Genomic DNA, 15,427 nt, shown 5'->3' on the forward strand with positions numbered 1-15,427 from the left:
CATACAATTAATGGAAACAACATAAGTTTCAGACGCCTGTTTATGTAATAACTCGCCACCTCCCTCGAGACTTCACTCAAAATATGTTCTTTTACGTTCAAAAAAACGTAAAACCAATGGTCACTGACAAAATGCCAGTTAGAATATAGAAAATTATAGTAACACGCTGATCCCGTGTAAAGTTAGGAAAATATAACTGTTCTGCTCAAAAGTGCTAGTTAATGCAGGTGTCACACACCCCACGTTGTCACTACTCGAATATAATCACAGATAGAAAAAATGACAACGGTGGTCAACGGGGTGCAAAGACATGGTGCACTTAGCTTTCTTTTTCCACTGGGTGGACGGCCTGTAATTTGTCTTTTTAGTCTCCACAACTGCTCCGTCGAATGAAGTGCTGGTTAGCGTGGTGACGAAGCAGGGAACTGTGGAGACATCAGGCGCCGCACCCAGTCGCTGGTTAGCTGGTTAGCCGGTTTGCTGGTTAGCCGGTTAGCTGGTTACATCAGATCCCGGTTACAGCGTCTGCAGCTAGCAGTGTCCCGCAGATAGGCAGCCGAACAGAAGATAGAAAGGCTGCAACAGAAAGCATCGGTGCACTAAACATGCCAGCTACCCCTCAACCTCCACCTTTAAACATGTCATCTTTACATATCTCATCGAGCACGTGGGCCTGCACAAACGGACTTTTTACAACAGCAAATCAGCCATTTTCCGTCCTTCTCTCCCTATCTGCAAATAACATATACAGATTAGTTTTTTAGCGTCACAGAGAGCAAATTATGCGCTAACCTGGAAGGAACAACAGAGAGTATTTCATTCCACAAACACAGACTCGTCAACAGCGTTAAATAATGATTTATTACCTCAACAAGAAGAGCAAACGCTCGATCGAGTCACTTTCGCAGTTCTGAATATTATATGAGGCATCAGATGGACAGGAAGAAATTGCTATTCACAACACAATGAGTCACGTTCACATAAAATTTGAGCCCGGTCACTTTTATAGTTTCCGAGAAAAGCCCAACGTTAAGTTGTGTGTTGCCGAACAGAAAAGGCTAGTTATCTCCCTTGTTTTTCTGATAACGTTCGTTAAAGGCTACAGATGTAAATACTTTGATGTAAAGAATAATCCTACAAAGTTTCAATCACATCCGATGAACTTTGTCAAAGATATAAAATGTCTAATTTTTCCTTTGACGCTGACCTGTGACCTTGAAAAAGGTCAAAGGTCAACGAAACCATCGTTAAAGTGTAGAGGTCATTGGAGGTCACGACTAAACAAAATATGAGCCCGATCGCTTTGATAGTTTCCGAGAAAAGTCCAACGTTAAGGTGGTGTCTACGGACGGCCGGCCGGACGGCCGGCCGGCCGGACAGACTAACACTGACCGATTACATAGAGTCACTTTTTCTCAAGTGACTCAAAAAGCCTATGAATGTAGCACTCTCATGGAAGCAAAACCCGCTTCCTCCCTGGAATGGCCTCTGTTCGTCAACAGTGACACACCATCCAAACCCCTTGCCGAATACTTTATGCGGTGAAGACCATCCCCGCACGGCGAAGAGAAATTGACGACTCGTCCTCAGCAAACATGTAACTGTGAGAAGGTGGTATCTCGTTGAAGTTCCAATAGAGCCCTATCTGTGCTAGCAGAAACGGCACGTAGATAGAAGTGAAATATCTTGTCGTGATGAAAACCATCAAACTCTAGGGACGCAAAACACCGACCCTTCTCCTCTTGCCGCTGATTGTCAAGTGTCCAGTTATCGTGTCTCAGACAGACAACCTTGACAATAACACGTGACTAACCTTGTCACATATCGAGTTCAGCTATCCACAATTCTGCCTCGCAAGCAGAATCACGCACGCGGAACCACTGAATCACGAAATTCCCGTGCTCGCTGTCAGCAAAAACCGACACCCCTTGACAGAAATTACAACAGGCGCTTTCTGTCGCAATTGACCAAGAGAAGGCACCCCACCGAGTGACACTTTCTTGATCCATGTCACTAGATCGTGACACGCCTCCCCTCTTCAAGACGAAACCTCGGTTTCGCTCCCAGTCATGTTCTCCTCTACAGCCCGAGAGAGAAAGTCAGCTCCAACATTGTTGGCGCCCGGAATGACGCGTACCATGAATTGGTACGGTTGGAGGATCAACGCCCAGCGCATAAAGTCTGGCGTTTGCCAACCTTGCAACCTGAAGGTATTGCAGAGGTTGATGGTCCGTCTCCAGACAGAAAGTTCGTCCGTACATAGACCATTTATCCTGGACCGCCAACTAGCTCTCTCTCCGCTCTTTCTCTCTATTACGAGGTAGCGGCCCCTCGCATTTAGGAACGAAGAGAGGTACAGAAAAGCGTGCTATCCTTCTCAGCGCAACTACTACCCCGCTCTTCTTGGCCTTTCAGAAATCAGGGGGATGTCATATCCGGTGTCGATTGTAAACATGGACGAAGTTGCCGAGGTAAGTTCTGAAAATGCTAAAATAAACTCAGCTAAAGTGCATATGGAACATGTTTTTCGATGAGTTTTGTTAAGTTTAGTTTGGAGTTTTGGAAAATCCAGTTCATTGTCACCTCCCATTGTCACAAATAACTGGAGCGTGCTTTCTTTTCACTGTCTTTCAAACCGGACGCTTAGCGCCCCTGTGAAAGTCGAGCGTCGTAACCTCGAAGGGTCACGTGACGAGTTGGCGGTCCAGGCTATTTGGTCTATGGTCCGTACAGGTACGCTTCGAACTTCTGGATGCCCCAGACAATGGCGAGACACTCGCGTTCAACCGTTGCATATTGTAACGGAATGCCGAGGGCTGTTTGCTCTCGTTGATTGTTTGTTGTTTGTGAATGAAGACGAAGAACAAAAAGAAGAAACAACTTGTTGCGGGTTTCAAGATTCAGATTTAATCATCTGAATGAATTCATATCGAATCTCAATGCATTATATCATTCGTTCACATCTAAAATATGAATGTCTCCTTCAGTAGATCAGTACAACGTTTTGTATCTTAGAACCTCACTGCCCCGTCTCGAAGAAACACCGTCTTCGACCACCCTTCTCCCGTCTCGAAGAAGTACTGTCTAGAACCACCTTTCTCCCGTCTCGAAGAAGTACCGTCTAGAACCACCTTTCTCCCGTCTCAAAGAAGTACCGTCTAGAACAACAATAGCATAGATTTCTCCTGTCCCTGGTTTCTTCCTCTAGAACAACATCCCTCCATAGCCCTGATTTCTTCTTTCAGCATAGCCTAAGCCCCGTCTCGAAGAAGCACACTAGAAGTAACCCCGATTTCTCCTTTCCCTTCTCTATTTATCCCCTTCCTTGTTTGTTTACCTGTTACCTCTAGCTACCGCTAACGTTTTGATCGTCTATAACGATCTCCCCTGTCTGTCTACGTTACCCCAATACATGTCCTAACAACATAAACAACATACCTTGCTTCTCCTTGTCTTCTTCAGTTGTCTCATACCTTTAGCAACGAACCGACACTCTCGATCGTCTTAGAGTCAAGGCGATCGAGGATGTTTGTTTACGTTTCTCTAGGTAACTTCTAACAACGCTCAAACAACCTATCCTACCGAACTAAATCTCCATTTTACTTTCACTCAATCATTATCCTATCAATAATGAATCAATTCTAAAATGCATAACCATATTTACATGCACATTTTATAACACAACATTCTCCTATCGTTCTGCTTCGATGAGATCTCGTATAACACCTTCTCAAGTCAAAGCGACCAAAAAAGTGTTTGTTTACGTTTCTCTAGGTAACCTCTAACAACATGCAAACAATTTATCTTACCAAACTAAATCTCTGTTTCCTTTCACTCAATCATTATCTTATTAATAATGAGTCAATTCTAAAATGCATGCAGTAATATTCACATGCACATTTCGTAACACAATATTCTTTTATCGTTCTTCTTCGATGAGATCTCGAATAACACGTCATCTAAAATGGCGTCATCGAAGAGACGATTAATACGTTCCATTGTGTTCATCTCATAAGAATGCGATCGATACGCACACGATTCCGAATAAAAACTACATAAACTAGTCAGCGAAAGTTTCCTGCTACGAACTGTGCAGTGATTTTCTGGTGAGTACAACCTAACACAGTTAATATCATAACATTTGTCCACAAGTCTCCCAGTCTTTCACTTGTCTCAATGAAGAACACTTTTAGATCTGTATCACATGTTTCTCTGTGCAAAAGTTAGATCCACTAATGTTCAGGTTAAAGTTTCTGGATAATACTAATAGTAATAGGGCCATCTATTACATGCACCCCCGCTTTCTATCATTATGCTCCGCATAATCTATATATTTTAAAACATATTCTCCTGTAACTGTAAATACCAGTACCAGAACTAGAACATAGAAACTGAAATTGAAATTAAAACTTGAGTGAATTATTCACATTCTTCTGTTCCTGTTACTCTATTTTCTTGTATTTCAGATGATCGTGGTCTTCCCGTCTTTTCTTTTCACGATCGATGAAGAGAAGGTATTTCTCTCTTGGACCTGTATCAAGGTCACTGCTTCATCATACGGTAAGTACATCACTACAGGATGTAATTTTCCTGTGGTTGTCGTTGGATCGACGTCTTTCTTTTCCTCATTAACTGAAACATCGCTTATGTTTTCGTATACTGGAGTTTGTTCCATCTGTAACACATTAATATCGTATTGCGCTAATTAAGTTATTCATAGTCAATGTTTTCATATTTGTCAACCGTCCATACTACAATACATCTTGTATTACCCACTTATCTTCTAAAACTAACCGAGACCGAGTAACATTGTTAGGATTGAAATGCCTGCTACAGTACCTTCGTGCTTTACCATTTTCACATCGCCTAACAATAACTCGACTCCTTGAGAACCTAACACAGTTAATATCATAACATTTGTCCACAAGTCTCCCAGTCTTTCACTTGTCTCAATGAAGAACACTTTTAGATCTGTATCACATGTTTCTCTGTGCAAAAGTTAGATCCACTAATGTTCAGGTTAAAGTTTCTGGATAATACTAATAGGGCCATCTATTACAATAGCCTTAATGTCGAATAGCCTTGATGCTGAATAGCCTTGATGCTGAATAGCCGTGATGCTGAATAGCCTTGATGCTGAATAGCCTTGATGCTGAATAGCCTTGATGCTGAATAGCCTTGATGCTGAATAGTCTTGATGCCGAATAGCCTTGATGTTGAATAGCTGAATCTGAATCTGATATAGTACGTTGCTGCATCCAGATAACTGGCGTTGGTGCAACGGGTGGGGTGCGCAGCGTGCTTGTTGTCGTCCTTTAGCGGGTGCCAGAGCCGACTTGAAGGCCTCAGTACTGTCTGAGTGCATTATCTTGTTGTCTAGTTGGTTCCAGGCTATTATTGTCTTTGGAAAGAAAGCGTTTTTCTATTGTTCTGTCTTATAGTGTGGCACTTCGTAGGCTTTGTCGTTGTTCCGGATGTAGTTTTCTACCGGGTTGTTGGTTTGGAATCCTGGTAGACGTTTTTAGCGAATGAAGCAGCCGGTCTTCTGTGGGGTGATGAACTGCTCAGGAGGCATTGCTGGCACCAGCCCCTCAACCACCTTATAGAAGAATATGAGCCGTAGTCGTTCTCGTCGATCTTGGAGAGGGGGGAGGTCATATTTGGTGAGGAGACCGGTAACAAAGCCAGGGGTCGTGAATCTGTAGTCCCTGGAGATGGAACGGACTGCAGCTCGCTGTATGCGCTCCATCTTGCCTTGATGCTGAATTACCTCGATGCTGAATAGCCTTGATGCTGAATAGCCTTGATGCTGAATAGCCTTGATGCTGAATAGTGTAACGGATCTGCTGTTTGCTCTCGTTGTTGATTGTTGTGTGTGTGAATGTTAATGAAGAATAAAACAGACACAAATTGTTCCAGGTTTCAATGTTCAGATTTATTCATCTGAACAAATTCGTATCGAATTTCAATATATCAGTGTATCGTTCATTCACATATAAAAATAGGCATGACATATGATAACCTTGTTCCGGACTATCTTCTTTACTGCAGACCTCGATTTCTCCCGTAGACTGGTTCTGATTTCTCTTTTCCCCCTTTCTTCTTGTAAACTGCTATCCCTTCGTGTAGCTTAGAACCTAGTGTTCTCTAACTCAATATTATATCCCTCCTCGTCCAGTCTCGAAGAAGCCGCCCCGATTTCATAACGTAGATAGCGTAGAACAACCTTTAAGAACTGAAAAGATCCTTGCGTAGAAAGACCCCGATTTCTCCTGTAGACTGGTTCTGATTTCTCTTTTCCCCCATTTCTTCTTGTAGACTGCTATCCCTTCGTGTAGCTTAGAACCTAGTGTTCTCTAACTCAATATTATATCCCTCCTCGTCCAGTCTCGAAGAAGCATACTAGAACCCCTTCCGTAGAACCCGACTAGAACAACATCGCCTTGGAACAATCGCTAGGAACCCCGATTTCTCCTTTCCCTTCTCTATTTATCCCCTTCCTTGTTTGTTTACCTGTTACCTCTAGCTACCGCTAACGTTTCGATCGTCTATAACGATCTCCCTTGACTGTCCACGTTACGCCAATACATGTCCTAACAACATAAACAACATACCTTGTCTCTCCTTCCTTTCTTTAGTTGTTTCGTACCTTTAGCAACGAACCGACACTCTCGATCGTCTTAGAGTCAAGGCGATCGAGGATGTTTGTTTACGTTTCTCTAGGTAACTTCTAACAATGCTCACACAACCTATCCTACCGAACTAAATCTCCATTTTACTTTCACTCAATCGTTATCCTATCAATAATGAATCAATTCTAAAATGCATAACCATATTTACATGCACATTTCATTACATAATATTCTCTCATCGTTCTGCTTCGATGAGATCTCGTATAACACCTTCTCAAGTCAAAGCGACCAAAAAGTGTTTGTTTACGTTTCTCTAGGTAACCTCTAACAACATACAGACAATTTATCTAACTAAACTAAATCTCTGTTTCCTTTCACTCAATCATTATCTTATCAATAATGAATCAATTCTAAAATGCATGCAGTAATATTCACATGCACATTTCATAACATAATATTCTCTCATCGTTCTTCTTCGATGAGATCTCGAACAACACGTCATCTAAAATGGCGTCATCGAAGAGAAGATTACGTTCCATTGTGTTCATCTCATAAGAATGCGATCGATACGCACACGATTCCGAATAAAAACTACATAAACTAGTCAGCGAAAGTTTCCTGCTACGAACTGTGCAGTGGTTTTCTGGTGAGTACATCTTAACACAGTTAATATCATAACATTTGTCCACAAGTCTCCCAATCTTTCACTTGTGTCAATGAAGAACACTTTTAGATCTGTATCACATGTTTCTCAGTGCAAAAGTTAGATCCACTAATGTTCAGGTTAAAGTTTCTGGATAATACTAATAGGGCCATCCATTACATGCACCCCCGCTTTCTAACATTATGCTCCGCATAATCTATATATTTTAAACATATTCTCCTGTAACTGTATAACTACCCGAACTAGACCTAGAAATTGAAATTTGAAATTAAAACTTGAGTGAATCACTCACATTCTTCTGTTTCTGTTAGTGTTACTAAATTTTCTTGTATTTGAGGACGATGGTTGTCTTCCCGTCTTTTCTTTTAATCACGGATGAGACAAATGAATTTGTCGTCTGCACTTGTGCGAGTGCCGTGGCTTCTTCTATGGGCAGATATACCATGACAGGATATAACTTTGACTCTGCCCGAGGTAAGTCGGTTTTCTCTTTCTCCGGATTTTCCTCATTTACAGAAGCGTCACTTATGTTCTCATAGACTGGTACTTGCTCCATCTGTAAAACATTAATATCGTATTGCGCTAATTAAGTTATTCATAGTCAATGTTTTCATATTTGTCAACCGTCCATACTACAATACATCTTGTATTACCCACTTATCTTCTAAAACTAACCGAGACCGAGTAACATTGTTAGGATCGAAAAAGCGTGCTACAGTACCTTCGTGCTTTACCAATTTCACATCGCCTAACAATAACTCGACTCCTTGAGAACTCCACCTGTCCAGTTTGAATAATTATCTTGGCCTAGTGCCTCACATTATTGTCACACAGGGATATATATATGTCTCGAAACCAGCCTCAATTTACCTTGAGTTACGCTCCATCACACTAACTAACCCAATTCATACGAAAGACGTATATGAGAATACTGTTTATGAATGACTATCTTTTGCACAATGTCATCGTTATGTTCCAGAAAAACAAGGCGAAGTTACGAACAGTTCAGTCTCCACTTCTCCATCCACGTCGGCACATTCTTTCCTTTATAAGGTAACAGTCTGTCAATGTGATACGCCTTTGAATCTTTCTTTGGTCTAGTTTTAATAAGGTATGTCAAATCATCAATCTTGTTGGTGATGATATACGGTCCTTTCCATTTTGACGTCATTTTAGTACACACACCTATCTTCCTGACAGGGTTGAACAACCAGACTAATTGTCCTACACTCAGTTCACGTTTTCTGGTTTTCATGTTGTAGTATCTCTCTTGATGCACTGCACTTTTCTTTAAATGTTTCCGCGCATGTTCATGTACTTTTTGAAATGTCTGTTCCAGGTTTGCAGTGTAGACATCTGGGGAAACATCTTCTTCTTCAGCTCCGGGTCGCCCAAACACCAGTGACATCGGTAGTCTCGCCTCACGTCCCAGCATCATTCGATTTGGAGTTATACCTGTACTGCAGTGAACCGACGATCTGTATGCTGAGGCCAGCAGAGGTAAGTAGATATCCCAGCTTTTCTGGTTGTTTTCGCAGTACGCTGTTAACATAGCAGCCAGTGTTCTGTTGAATCGTTCTACAATTCCATTTGCTTGAGGCCGCATGCTTGTAGATCTGGTCTTGTTTATCCCCACTAGATTACACATTTCCTTGAATAACACTGATTCAAAGTTTGTGCCCTGATCAGTGTATAGTGTTAGTGGATACCCAAATCTGCTTGCGAAATGAGTAATGAAGGCTTGTGCTACTGTCTTTGCTTCTTGATTTGGAATTGGTATTGCTTCTGTCCATCGTGTGAATTGATCTGTGATGACCAAAATGTGTGTGTTTCCCATCACTGTTTTGGGAAAGGGTCCACATATGTCTAGATTCACTCGTTCCAGAGGTTCACCAACTCCACAATGTCCAAGTGGAACACGTTTTTGATGAGATTTTCGAGCAGCACACTTATCACATTGTACACAGTAGCGTTTGATACAATCATCCATGGCTGGCCAATAATATGACTGTTTTATTCTCTCTCCTGTCTTTTCAGATCCAAGATGACCAGCGGTGGGAACGTCGTGATGATTCTTCATAACATCTTCTTGCTTTGACTCAGGTACGATCATTTGTAGTCCTGCATCTTTATCATTCTCAAGACGTTTTCTGTAGAGAATACCATCTACTATACATAGTCTGTCCCACTGAGCCCAAAGTGTTTTTGCCTGAGAACGTTTTGTAGAGAGATCTGCCCATTTTGGTCTCTCTTTTGATTTCATCTTCGCAGATAGAAGTGGTTCAATATCTTGATCTTCAAGTTGAGCTTGGCTAAGTTCTTCTGCATTCCATCCGTCCAGAGATAATGGATGAAATCTGACTTCAAAATCAGGTTTTTCTGTACTTGATGATGAATCTAGAGTCTTACTGCATGACGGTTTCTGTTCATCTTCCACAATCATAGCTAGGTTGTGGTTTTCTTGCTTGACTTGCTTGTTTGCAGAACTGAAGATATCAGAGAAAGAGAATTGAACTGCTGTTGACTTGTCTTCGGAACTGAGGATGTCAGAGAAAGAGAATTGAACTGCTGTAGGTCTTAGTTCATCATTCTTGTTTCTCCGTTGTGTCAAAGTACATGCAACAAAGTTTTCTTCTTTCATTGTTTCTTGATCCCTTTGTTGTTGTCTCAAGCATGATGTACAGGGTTTTCTGCTCAAAGCATCTGCATTGGAATGTTTCAACCCAGCACGATGAACAACATTCAGATCATATGTTCCCAGTTCCTGTAACCATCTTGCTGTTTGACCGCTAGGATTCTTCAGATTTTTCATCCAACTCACTGCAGCGTTATCAGTTCGTATGGTCACCTTCTGTCCATACAGGTAGTGATGAAATTTCTTCAGTGCTTCCACTACTGCTAGTAGTTCTTTTCTAGTCACACAATAGTTTTGTTCAGCTTTCCCATGAGCTTTACTCATGTAGGCAATGACTTTTTCTTGGCCTTCTTGTATTTGAGAAAGTACTGCTCCCACAGCTGTGTCACTAGCATCAGTGTCCAAAATGAAATCTGAGTCAGGTAGTGGATATGCCAAAATCGGTGCTGTAGTAAGTTTTTCTTTCAGTGTTTTGAAAGAATCTTGACAATCTGAAGTCCATTCAAAATGCCGATTTTTCTCGCAGGCTTGATGTAATGGTTTTGCAATTTTGGCAAAATCTCGAACGTATCGACGATAATAGCCACAGAGACCAATGAAACTTCGAACTTCTTTTGTCGATTTTGGTGTAGGCCATTCATCCACTGCTTTGATCTTCTCTGGATCAGTTTTCACTCCATTTTCACTGACAACATGTCCAAGGAACTGAATTTCCTTTTGAAACAAGTTACATTTCGACGGCTTGAGTTTCAACTTTGCCTCTTGAAATCTTTGTAGCACGTGTCCCAGTCTTTCAACTCCTTCTTCAAAGGTTTTGCTTGGAACGATAGTGTCATCTACAAACAGCAAACATTCTTCCCATTGTAGGCCTCTGAGTACGTTTTCCATGAGTCTTTCAAATGTAGCTGGTGAGTTTGACAGACCGAAAGGTAAGACATTGAAGTGGAAAAGTCCCATCTTGGTAGCAAATGCAGTTTTCGTTTTAGACTGTTCATTCATAGGAATCTGCCAGAATCCACTTTGTAGATCAACTGTTGAGAACCAATGGTTTCCAGCTAACGCATCAAGACAGGTGTCGATTCTTGGGAGAGGATAGGCATCTGACACAGTTATGTCGTTTAGACGTCTATAGTCCACACAGAATCGTATTGTTCCATCTTTCTTCCTGATGAGAGTAACTGGAGATGACCAACTGCTGTTTGATGGTTCAATGACATTTCTTTTCAGCATCTTCTCCACTTCTTCTTTTTCTGCTTTCGCTAATGCCAAAGGTTGTTGCCGGGGTGGTAGTTTGACTGGCCTTGCTTCTCTTGTATTGATTTCATGAGTAACTTTATCTGTCAAACCCATGTCATCAGAAGATGTGGCGAAAACGTCTTGATATCGTATCAACAGCTGTTTCAAACTCTGTACTTGATGAGGTTCTAAATGTTCTGTACTTCTTTTCAACAGGTCTTGTAGATGTTCAGGAATCTGATCACTTCTGTTATCTTCTTTTGTAATGTTTGTAGATCTCACCTCTTCTGGTTGCTGTTCATACACAGATTCACATCTTCCGAGTTGTTGATTTGGGTACAATACCACATCTTTGTCGGTAGTGTTTACTACTTTTGCAACAAGGTTGACTTTGCTTTGTGTCAATGCTGGTAGTAGAACAATACCTCTGTTGTGTACAATTGTAGAAAGTGGTTCCATGTACAACAGTTGATTCAAGTGTTCTCTTTCTAGTATTTGCACTGAAATCCATCTCACAGTATGTGCAGGTAGATTTGTTGTAGAAGTTGCTTGAATTTGGCCAATCATTTCATGTCTTCCAATACAACAGGAAAGTGTGTCATTTTGAAGTTGTATTTTCAACTTTTTGAAGTCGATTTGACAGCAATGTTTTAGAAGAAAATCTTGTCCTAGAATGCCATCAACTGGAATGTCACAGACTATAATCACATGTTCAAATGTGCTTTGTCCCAACGTGATTTTAAACACTGCTGATCCCTGTTGCTTAATTGCTTGACCATTCACAGCAACTAATGGAGTAGACATTTGAAGAGGTGAAATACTGTTTTTGTTAAGTTTATCAAAAACTGACGTAGAAAGAAGAGTTGTAGTGCTTCCACAATCAACTAGAAAGTTGACTTTTTCTTGGTTCTCTACCAATACAGAAGTATACATTCCATTGTCAGTATCACTAATTTTTGATCCCGATACACCAATTCTTCTTGGAACATCTTCTTGTGTTTTATCTTCTTTCTCTTTGTTTTCCTGTTCCGTAGTTTCTTCTTTCTTCATGTTGCGTTGACTCGGTTGAGTATCCTCCCTGTTTTCCTGTTTCGTAATTTCTTCTTTCTTCATGTAGCGTTGACTCGGTTGAGTATCCTCCCTGTTTTCCTGTTTCGTAATTTCTTCTTTCTTCATGTAGCGTTGACTATCTTCCCTGTTTTTCTGTTCCGTCGTTTCTTCTTTCTTCATGTTGGGTCTTCGTCGATTTACCGATTCTCGACCCTTTAAAATCGGCGGTTCTCGTTTCCCTCTCTTCTTTGTTGAGAACGTCCGTTGTGGGTTGGTCGAGTTTCAAATTGTTCCTGTTCTTTGCACTTCCTGTACAAATTACAGTCTTTCAAACTGTGGTCAGAGCGTTTACAACATGTGCAAAACTGTGTTCTCTGTCTACAGTCTCTGGAAAAATGTGTAGTCCCATTACATGTCCAACACCGTCTGTCTCCCTTCTGTTGTTGTTGACGATTTCGAGCAGATGTCTCCGGTGAAGAATTTATCATCGTTGATTCTTCTCCGTTGACCATGAAGATTTTCTTTTTCTGTGGTACCATGATAGCTTCATACATGTCAGCCACCTCTTCAGCTTCTCGAATGGTTTGACAGTTTCTCTCCAAACATCGCCATTTTATGTCTGGACTCATATTTTTATACCATTGCTGTAGTGCAAGTTGATGTTGAGTTGATGACCCAACATTTGGATATGCCCTTTGTGCAAGTAGCAGAAGTTCATCAGAAAAGTCTGCCAATCCTTCATTTGGTAGTCTTTTTCTGTTTTCAAACTGCGTGGTCCAGTACACCCCATGTCTGGATGCTGTGCCGAATCTCTGTCGCAGTTGAAATATAAGACTGGCATATTCTCTTTTCTCATGATGTGCTAGTCCAGCGTAGAATCTTCTAGCTTGTCCTTTCAAACAGGCTCCAAGAGTGAGTGTTCTTTCTCTCAGTGTCCAACCACCTAAATCAGCAATACATTCAAACTGATTTAAGTATGTCTCAAAGTCATCACTCCCATCAAAAAGTTGTGGTTTCATTTGTAGACCTCTTCTACTTGATCATTTGCATGTCTTGTCTGTTACTGTTAGTTCTTGAACACCTCCAGTAGAATTATGACTATTTCCTCCCATCGGAAATTCTGTTCTCTCAGTTTCTTCATCACGTAGATACTGTTCATAAAATTGTTCAGGATTCATCATTGTTAATACTTTCTTTTCTTCTTTTGCAGAAATCAATCAAGTCTAATCCAAGCAGAATCTCCGTAAAAAGTCTCTTTTAAAGAAAAGTCATTCTTCATCTGGTATAAAAGTCAAAAGACATCTCCTTCTTGTAAAATCCTCTTCTTCAACGATATCAGCTACGGCTATGTATAAAACATGTATCAAAAGTCAATAAAGTTTATAAAAATCACCTCCAGGCTACTATGCTTCTTCTAATTTCTTCAGTTCTTCTTCTTTCTTTTTGTTGTACGTTGTCTAGTTTCTTCAGTTCGTCTTCTTTCTCTCTTGTTGTACGTTGTCACAATCACATGAAGATTTTAATCCGTGAATAATCACATGAAAATTTTAATCCGTGAATAATCACATGAAGAAAATAATCCGTGAATCAGCAAGGTTATTTCCATTTTTTTTTTTCACACACACTTTAATCCATGAATCTGTATTGCAGGTTTATTTCCAAGAAATGTGTCTTTTACAAAAGAATCACAAATCCCACACTTCTGACACCATTGTAACGAAAGCTGTTTGCTCTCGTTGATTGTTGTTGTGTGTGAAAATGAAAACGAAGAATAAAACAGACACAAATTATTCCGGGTTTCAAGATTCAGATTTAATATGTTAATAAATTCATATCGTATCAGCTCATTCTCAGTGTATCATTCATTCACATGTACAATAAGAATGATAAACAATAACTCCGCTCCGGATTATCTTCTCTCCGTTAAATGACCTCGATCCCAGAAGACATAGAGTGGAATGACTGATTTCTTTCGTAGACTGATCTCTCCTGTAGACTATCCCCGATTTCTCTTTTCCCTGATTTCTCCCGTAGACCCAGATTTCTCCTGTAGACTGGTCCTAATTTCTCTTTTCCCCATCGACTCAGGCTGTGCTTGTCGATGGCCAGATGTCTGCTCCAGCCCCACTTTCTTTCGGCGTTCCTCAAGGTTCAGTACTCGGTCCCATCCTTTTCATCATGTACACTAAGCCCCTCTCCACACTGATTCAAAACCATTCTGTTTTAAATCAGTCTTTTGCTGATGACACCCAGCTGTATAAACCCAGTCCCCCTGCAGAGACACACTCCGCCATCCAGACCATTCAGACATGCATCACTGATGTTAAATCTTGGATGGTCGATAATAAAACTCAAGCTGAATGATGATAAGACTGAAGTCTTACTGTGCAAAAAGAAGAACACTACATTTCCCTCTCCCCAACCTGTTTCTGTTCAAATAGGCAATACCGACATTCTTTTCTCACCATCAGCTAGAAACCTTGGATTCACCCTTTCATCTGACATGTGATAATGTATATAAACATCTAGGACGGTTTTCAGCATTGTTGATAACATGTTCTGTTTGATTAAGGGTATTCAGCTGGTATTTCCTTGTTTTTTACTACCTATTTTATTCATCTTTTTGACTCACATGCGAAGCAAAAGTGAGCCTATGTACTCACCCGAGTCGTCCGTCCGTCCGTCCCGCCGTCCGTCCGTCCGGAAAACTTTAACGTTGGATATTTCTTGGACACTATTAAGTCTATCAACACCTGATGTGGCCTGATGGTGTATGGTTACAAGATCTCAAAAAACATGTGCGGCAACTTGACCTCACTTCAAGTTCAAGGTCACAGGGGCCGTAATTGTTGTTTTAAAAACGACCATTTTTCACATTTTCGCATTTTTTTCTGAAGTTATCGAGAATGGCAACCTTAGCTATGTATGCTATACAGGGCAATGTAAGCCCTATCTTTGGACACCAGTTTGGTTGACCTTGCTTCAAGGTCAAGGTCGCAAGGATCCTTTAAAGTTGGATTGTATACATAGTTTGAAGTGACCTTGACCTTGAACTATGGAAGGTAACTCTTCCAAATCTACATATGTGTGAGGGAAATACATTATACTTGTGAACAGCTCAGATCATGGGTAATTTTAACACCTTCACATTTAAATGCTTATTTTATAGCCATCCATTGAATTGAGAAGAAAACAAAGCATACTAAACTG

The 15,427-nt window shown here is 40.8% G+C and overlaps 1 long non-coding RNA gene across 4 annotated transcripts; it reads left to right on the top strand.

Moving 5' to 3' along the window:
- The first annotated feature begins 4,081 nt into the window (after positions 1–4,081).
- On the top strand, positions 4,082–13,609 carry LOC138981443 (uncharacterized). 4 transcript variants are annotated; one of them, XR_011460637.1, is made up of 5 exons: positions 4,082–4,106; positions 8,276–8,349; positions 8,636–8,796; positions 9,334–9,399; positions 13,428–13,609. It is a non-coding gene; the product is annotated as an uncharacterized lncRNA (long non-coding RNA). The 4 variants fall into 4 exon arrangements; XR_011460635.1 differs by lacking the exon at positions 4,082–4,106 and adding an exon at positions 4,468–4,560; XR_011460636.1 differs by lacking the exon at positions 4,082–4,106 and adding an exon at positions 7,075–7,278.
- Positions 13,610–15,427: the final 1,818 nt, after the last annotated feature.

Source organism: Littorina saxatilis, linkage group LG12 (genome assembly GCF_037325665.1).
Source record: "Littorina saxatilis isolate snail1 linkage group LG12, US_GU_Lsax_2.0, whole genome shotgun sequence".
In the NCBI taxonomy this organism is placed as follows: Eukaryota; Metazoa; Mollusca; class Gastropoda; order Littorinimorpha; family Littorinidae; genus Littorina; species Littorina saxatilis.